Raw genomic sequence first — 7,623 nt, forward strand, 5'->3', positions numbered from 1 at the left:
CCCACATTGGTCCCGGTTCTAGACTGAACCGGGACTAATGGGCTGAGCCGGCCTGGACCATAGCCCTGTTTTCTACTAGTGGCTCTTGGCCGGTGTGACGCTTCAATGTCGGCTCCAATGAGAGGTCGTGTCCGCTCTGAGCCGGCATGAATGCGACGATGGTGCTCTCGAGCAGCATGAATGCGTGGCAACCGTTTCACGTGGGAAAGGACACGAGTGAGGAAGAGGGTTTTGGTTGGGACCAAGAGGTTGTTGACGTCTGGATCGGTCCACGAACGAATGGGGTATTGCATTGGATGCCATAACACATCCGAACCGCGTTTTTGGGACGGATGCGGGCAGTTTAAAGGTCGAGATGCCCTAAACTATAGGATACAAAAGTAGCGATCCGAAAGAAATATAGACAGATTGAATTCATAAGATTATAAAAGGTCATAAAGCCATGTTCTACATGCAAATTGGAAAGCATCTAACTAGACCATCACTCCAGTCGACTCGGTCTGCTGCTGGGCACATCATTATGCAACCCTGTTTTTCAGGACAGTTAGATCACACCTGATGGTGAAGCAGTCGTCGTCCTGCAACTTGCACTTCTCAATAGTCAGCGGATCTTCCCAACCACGAAAAGTCCCACCACCATCCTTGAACAGAATAGCTCGTGTTGCCGCCACAGGCTCTGTGCCTTTGTACGCCGTGCCATCGCTCCCCAGAAAACTAAGCGTGAACTTCACCTTCACGCCTGGTTGCTCCACCCTTCCTTTGAGAGAGAGTTGGGCAAACGCGTGGTCAACGTATGTGTCAGGGTTAGGGGTGGACTAATGAGCAGCTCGGCTCGTTAAGCTCGTACTCATTAAGCTCGTGCTCGTTAAGGCTCGGCTCGTTAAGCTCGTTAAGATTAACGAGCAGAAAACTCTGCTCAGCTCGGCTCGTTTGAAGCTCGTTAAGCTCGTGAGCGCTCGCGGGCGCTCGTTAACAGATTATAATGTGTTATGATGTACATGATGAATGTGGAGGTATGGTTTTCAAGATGAAATATGATGACAAAAAGAAATGAAGTAGTTTGTTGCCTCATATATCGATTAGATTAAATAGATGAGCTGAGGTGCTACAAAAAAAATTTGTCACGTAAGATGAAAATATGTGTTGTGTTGTTACTATCGAGCTTAACGAGCTACTCGTGAAACTCGTTAGCTCGCTCGTTAAGCTCGTTAACCTTAACGAGCTAAAATCAATGATTGGCTCTGTTCATTAAGAAGCGAGCTACGAGCTTAACGAGCCGAACTATCGAGCGCTCATTAAGCTCGCGAGCTACGAGCTTTTGGTCCAGCCCTAGTCAGGGTAGAATGCACCAGTTATAGCCGCCGACGCTGAACGTCTTGGAGCTTACATGGTTGAGGGCGCCCATGCCGTCGAGCTGCGAGTAGTTTGTCACCTTGAAATTGTGTGCGCCGGTGGTGGCCTCCGTTAGGCACATCGACCCCCCTCTCCCCAGAAAGAGATGATGTTTCCCATGGCAAAGTCGGCGGACGACAAGGGCAACGGGTGAGCGGGTCTCGTTTACGTATACGTATACGTGTATATATATATATATATATATATATATATATATATATATATATATATATATATATATATATATATATATATATATATTGAAAACCACCTCATATATTAATTAACCAACAGAGTTATTACAATCACTCATTACAAAATTCATCACACAGGCCGGAACATCATTAACAAGAATACCGTCTGACCTATTATCAAAATTATACTTAGCAATAAGATGAGCCACCACATTGGCTGACCGGTTAATCTTTGAAATTTTGACCATAGGTAGCATCTTGGAGATACTCATTGCTTCCTTCTTCAAATCAAATAGCGCTGACCTGTCAAAACTTTCCTTTGCAAGAGACGCAGCAACAAGCACACGAGTCAGTCTCTAAAATTATAGGATTGATGGAGCGTAATACCTATATAGAGAACAGCAATGCAAGCCCGAAATTGTCTCGCTTCCTCCGCGCTTTTACAACATCCAATGAAATCTCAAGAGGAGACAAGACATTTCCAGAGAAGTCCCTAGCCACCACACCCACACTTGCAGCGCTATATATATACGTATATATATATATATATATATTGAAAGCTTGGAAGAAACCTGGCCATATATTTGTAAAGCTATTTTCTCAGGAGAACGATTAATACTACTACTAGATACCAATCAGGAGTAGGAGAATCGTTCCGGAGCTACCTACGTACGTACCGTACGTGCTGCCTTCGGGCTCCCGGTGTCACGTGTACACCTAGTAGGGCTTCGGGTGCAAACGGTCATCCTGGTGATCTAGGCTAGCTGGTGTTATCAACCAAGTAAGCTCTGTTTTGACTCGAATAGGAGGTCGGGGCTTTAGAGTTGGCTCGCATTTAACCGTAATGGTTTTGAGTGGATTTTGGGCCAATAAAAAAATAGCATGTTTACTTTCGAAAATGGCTTGACCCACTCATGTTCAAGTTAATTAAAAGGCTATAATTTATGTAAACAGAATAGGGTGTATGTTATAGACATATATAAGATTGATACTATAAAATTATGGAAATGATAGTTGCATCAATATATTGCAATTCGCAAAAGAAAAACATCTGTATATTGCAAAGCATAGGTCTTATATGTTCCGCTACGTAAATTATGCTATATGTCGACCAAAATCAAGCGAGCTAACATTGATCCAAACCCAGATCATTTTCAATTGAACTACAAATTAAATAGTCTCGTGCTCTATAAATTTATTTTGGAGTCAATCGCGGTGTAGCTAGAAGACGAGTCGCTGTGGGTGGCTTCGACTTGAGCCCTTTTGGCAGCCCTACCACCACTAGCGACGGCGATGTTGTTTATGATGTCCCCTACAACCAAAGGGCAGCTGGATATGAGATGCTTGAATCCATCAGTCTCCTGGATGTCACTGAGCACACCATGAGAGGACATGAATCCAAGGCATGCTTGCTTGAGTTGCACGCATTGGTGCTGCTCCGCTAAGGCAAGTGTGGTGGCAACTGTGTGCACATCGATGTTGTCGCATAGCCTTTGTTCACACATTGCCGCCAGCCTATCCAGCCCATACCGATTCGCGGCAACGAACACCACCATTATACGGGAAGGTATTCGTGTAGATGAAGTGAAGAAGTGCTTGAAAGATGGCGGGCCCCATGTCGTCAATCTTGATGTGTCCAGTAGTGTTCTCCTTCATTCCGCTGAAGAGCTCCGCCTTGAACACTGGCGATCGTGCGGTCAGCATGCATCTATGAGCGTGGAACAACTGGTCGCCCACGCTGAACGTCACATCCGTGCCTTCCCCGCCCTCCGGCATGTCTACCAGGTGCTCGTGGAGGTTCGACCGAGGGATAACGAAGGCGCTCTGGTCCTCCGTGTATTGCGTGATGACGGTCAGGACGCACCTGATTGTGAAGCAGTCATCGACGATATGCTTCTTGGAGAAGAACCTAGTATAGCCATAATAACAACCCGATGACACAAAGATATGTCTTAAGGCGCTTCTTCGTATGGTTGCATTCCCGTCTCTATCCAATAAACTCAAAGTGTACTTGGCTCTCACGCCCGGCCATGGTTCTCCTCGACATAGACACAAGAAGGACGAGGTGTAGAAAGCATCCTCCTCTGTCTGTCCGTCGGGGTAGAACCTGATACACCAGTCGTAACCACCGGCGGTGAACCTTCTTGAGCAAATGTAGTCGCTGCTGAATATTAGTTGGGCTACAGGCCCACTTAACAATTTCAGAAAATCCCTAAGGGCCCATGCTGTTAATTGAGTGGTGGGAAGTTTAGTCCCACATAGCTAGTTGAGAAAGATGTACACCAACTTATAATGTGAGCTTTTCTCCCACTAGTATGAGTTGGTGTGAAGGAAGGAGAGGTGTTCCACACGCGCGCTCCTCCTCCGCCACGACGCGCGCGCGCCGCGGGTTGCGGGTTGCGGGAATGAGCCGAGCCAATGCAATGTTTTGCCGGTCAAAATTGAAGAGTCCATTACAGACACAAAATGAATGTGAGACGTCATATTCATTGCGGAAAATGAAAACGTCCATAATAAATACGTTTTTATTGTGGAGATGGAAACATCTGTAATTAAACGTGTTTTTACGGAGACAAAATGTCTGTAATTAAATGGTTTTATTGCTGGACCGTTCTCCTACCGACTGGCTATATATATGAGGCATCGCAGCTCAGCTCCAGGCGCTTCACACCTCCACTGCTCCCTGGTCGTTCCTTTCACTGCTGCTGCCCTCGGTGATCACATCTCGTCTACCGCGTACACGGCTGACGGGAGAGCAGGCCTCCGAAACCCCGCTTCTCCAGATCCTGTACGGGAGAGAGGCGATTAGGTTTTTTGGGAGCGTCTCCTACGCGACTGCTCGCCTTGGTTCAACTACTTCATCTACGTCAACTACTTCTGCGCCACATTCGTCTTCACCATGAGCACTGACTCCGATCGTGCGGCTGCCGAGAAGGTTGCTGCGGACAAGAGGATCGCAGACGAGGCCGACGCCTCCGCTGCTGCTACGGCTGACTGGCCTACTGAAGGGTATAACACATTTACACCGCTCCTGTTTACTTTCATGTGTGCAGTACTAGTATTTGCATAGATGTTTCTACTATCTGCCTAGTACGTGCGTACATCATCAAAATTCAGTATGTCATAGCACTGCCTATGTCATGTTCATGATTTATTATTGGATTAAATTAATCGAACAATTGCTTAATTTCTCAACAATCCAAAAACCTAATATGTGTAGGCAATTTTCGATCCATGGTTTTGCTGCTGCACTGAAACCAGCCCCATTTACGGGGACGTACTTTAAGCATTGGCAGACTAAAACCGTCTTATGGTTCACGGCCATGAACGTGTTCTGAGTCGCCGGTGTTACTCCCACGGAACGATCGCTCCTGAACAGGAGAAGGCGTTTAGGGAGGCCACCGTCGTCTTTGTTGGATGCGTTCTGAGCATGATCGGAGATAAGCTGGTTGATGCATACTTACATATGCGGGTTGCCAAGGACTTGTGGGAGGCGCTCGAATCTAAATTCGGCGCAACGGATGCTGGAAGTGAGATGTATATTATGGAGCAGTTCCACGATTACAAAATGGTCGAAAACCGTTCTGTATTGGAATAGGCTCATGAGATACAGTGCATTGCTAAGGAGCTTGAGCTTCTCAAGTGTGTGCTGCCGGGCAAATTTGTCGCGGTTGCATTATCGCTAAGTTACCCAATTCCTGGAGGAACTTTGCCACTACTCTAAAACATCAGAGACGTGAATTATCAGTTGAGGATGTCATTGGCCATCTGAGTGTGGAGCAGAATTCGAGGGAAAATGACTCGCACGAAAAGGGACCGAAGGGACCTCTGTCGCCAATGTGGTGCAGAAGAACTTCCACCCCCACAAGCCCAAGGGGAAGACTGGTGTCCAACAGAATACCGAGTTTAAGAAGAAGGGCAAGAAGACCTTCAAGAAAGATAAGAAGAAGGGTGGCTGTTTCACTTGTGGTTCAGATGAACATTGGGCTGCCAAGTGCCCAAACAAGTTTAAGAAGCCAGGACAGGACTCCAAGGCTGTCAACATGATTGTGAGCAACGAATGAGAGTGGGCCATCTGGGTACGGTAATTTGTTTACGTATTTTCAGTTTGTCAGTCTTACCGATTGGTGGATTGACACAGGTGCAAATATTCATGTGTGTGCTGACATTTCATTGTTTTCTTCTTATCAGGCCATAGGGAACGGGTCCGTACTGATGGGGAATGGCGCAAGTGCTTCTGATTCATAGTGTTGGCACAGTCGATCTAAAGTTTACTTCAGGAACGATCATGCAACTGAAGAACGTGCAGCATGTCCCTGCCATCAAGAAGAATCTCGTTAGTGGTTCCCTTCTATGTAGAGAAGGGTTTAAATTGGTATTCGAGTCTAATAAAGTAGTTGTTAAGAAATATGGACTATTTGTTGGAAAAGGTTATGAATGCGGAGGTCTGTTCCGCTTTTCCTCGCTGATTTTTGTAATAAAGTCGTGAACAATATTCATTTGAGTGTTAATGAAACAGAAGTTTGGCATTCACGTCTTTGTCACATTGGTTTTGGTAGTATGACGCGGTTAGCAGAATTGAATTTAATCCCAAGTTTCACTTTAGCCAAAGGTTCTAAGTGCCATTCGTGTGTGCAAGCAAAGCAACCTCGCAAGCCCCATAAGGCTACGGAGGAGAGACATTTGGCGCCGTTAGAACTCATACATTCTGATTTTTGTGAGATGAATGGTGTATTGACTAAAGGTGGAAAAAGATACTTCATGACACTGATAGATGATTCTACTAGATATTGTTGTGTATATCTTTTAAACACTAAAGATGAGGCTCTACACTACTTTAAAATCTATAAGGCGGAAGTTGAGAATCAACTTGAAAATAAAATAAAACGAGTTCGGTCAGATCGTGGTGGAGAGTATTTCTCTAATGAGTTTGATTCTTTCTGTGCGGAACACGGAATTATTCATGAGAGGACGCGTTCCTATTCACCTCAGTCAAATGGGGTTGCCGAGCGGAAAAATCGTACTCTAACTGATTTGGTTAACGCCATGTTACATACATCGGGTTTATCCAAGGCATGGTGGGGGGTGGCTATATTGATGACATGTCATGTCCTGAATAAAGTTCTGACAAAAGATAATGAGATCACTCCCTATGAGAAATGGGCGAAGAGAAGTACAACACTTTATTACTTGCGTGCTTGGGGCTATTTGGCAAAAGTCAATGTGCCGATCCCCAAAAAGCGTAAGATTGGACCCAAGACTGTGGACTGCGTTAATTTGGGCTACGCTAAGAACAGCGTTGGCTATAGATTTCTAGTAGTGAAATCTGAGGTACCTGACCAGAAGGTTGGTACAATTATGGAGTCTAAGGATGCTACATTCTTTGAGAATATTTTCCTACGAGAGATATGCAAAGCACTTCTAGACAGGAATCTGAGGAGACTCCTGAGCCTGCTATTCCTATGGATTATTATGAACAAACACATGATGAATATCCTGAGGAGGATGATGAGGAAACCCTTGGTAGGGGCAAGAGACAAAGGACTGCAAAGACCTTTGGTGATGATTTCATCGTGTACCTCGTGGATGATACTCCCACTTCTATTTCGGAAGTGTATGCCTCTCCAGAAGCTGATTACTGGAAGGATGCGGTCCGTAGTGAGATGGATTCCATCATGGCTAACGGGACATGGGAGATCACTGAGCGTCCCTATGGTTGCAAACCATTAGGATGTAAGTGGGTGTTCAAAAAGAAGCTTAGGCCCGATGGTATGATTGAAAATACAAGGCTAGGCTTGTGGCCAAGGGTTATGACCGGAAAGAAGAGGAAAGATTTTTTCGACACTTATTCACCTGTGGCTAGACTGACCACCATTCGAGTATTACTCTCGTTGGCGGCCTCGCATGGTCTTCTCGTCCACCAGATGGATGTTAAGACGGCTTTTCTAAATGGAGAGCTAAACGAGGAAATCTACATGCAATAGCCAGATGGCTTTGCGATAGATGGTCAGGAAAGAAAGATAGGTTGTTGAAATTG

General features: G+C 45.5%; 1 pseudogene; it reads right to left on the bottom strand.

Annotated features, from left to right (window-relative positions):
* Positions 1–2,773: 2,773 nt before the first annotated feature.
* Positions 2,774–4,487, bottom strand: LOC125526896 (annotated as a pseudogene).
* Positions 4,488–7,623: the final 3,136 nt, after the last annotated feature.

The sequence above is a fragment of the Triticum urartu genome, unplaced genomic scaffold (assembly GCF_003073215.2).
Source record: "Triticum urartu cultivar G1812 unplaced genomic scaffold, Tu2.1 TuUngrouped_contig_2224, whole genome shotgun sequence".
Classification (NCBI taxonomy): Eukaryota; Viridiplantae; Streptophyta; class Magnoliopsida; order Poales; family Poaceae; genus Triticum; species Triticum urartu.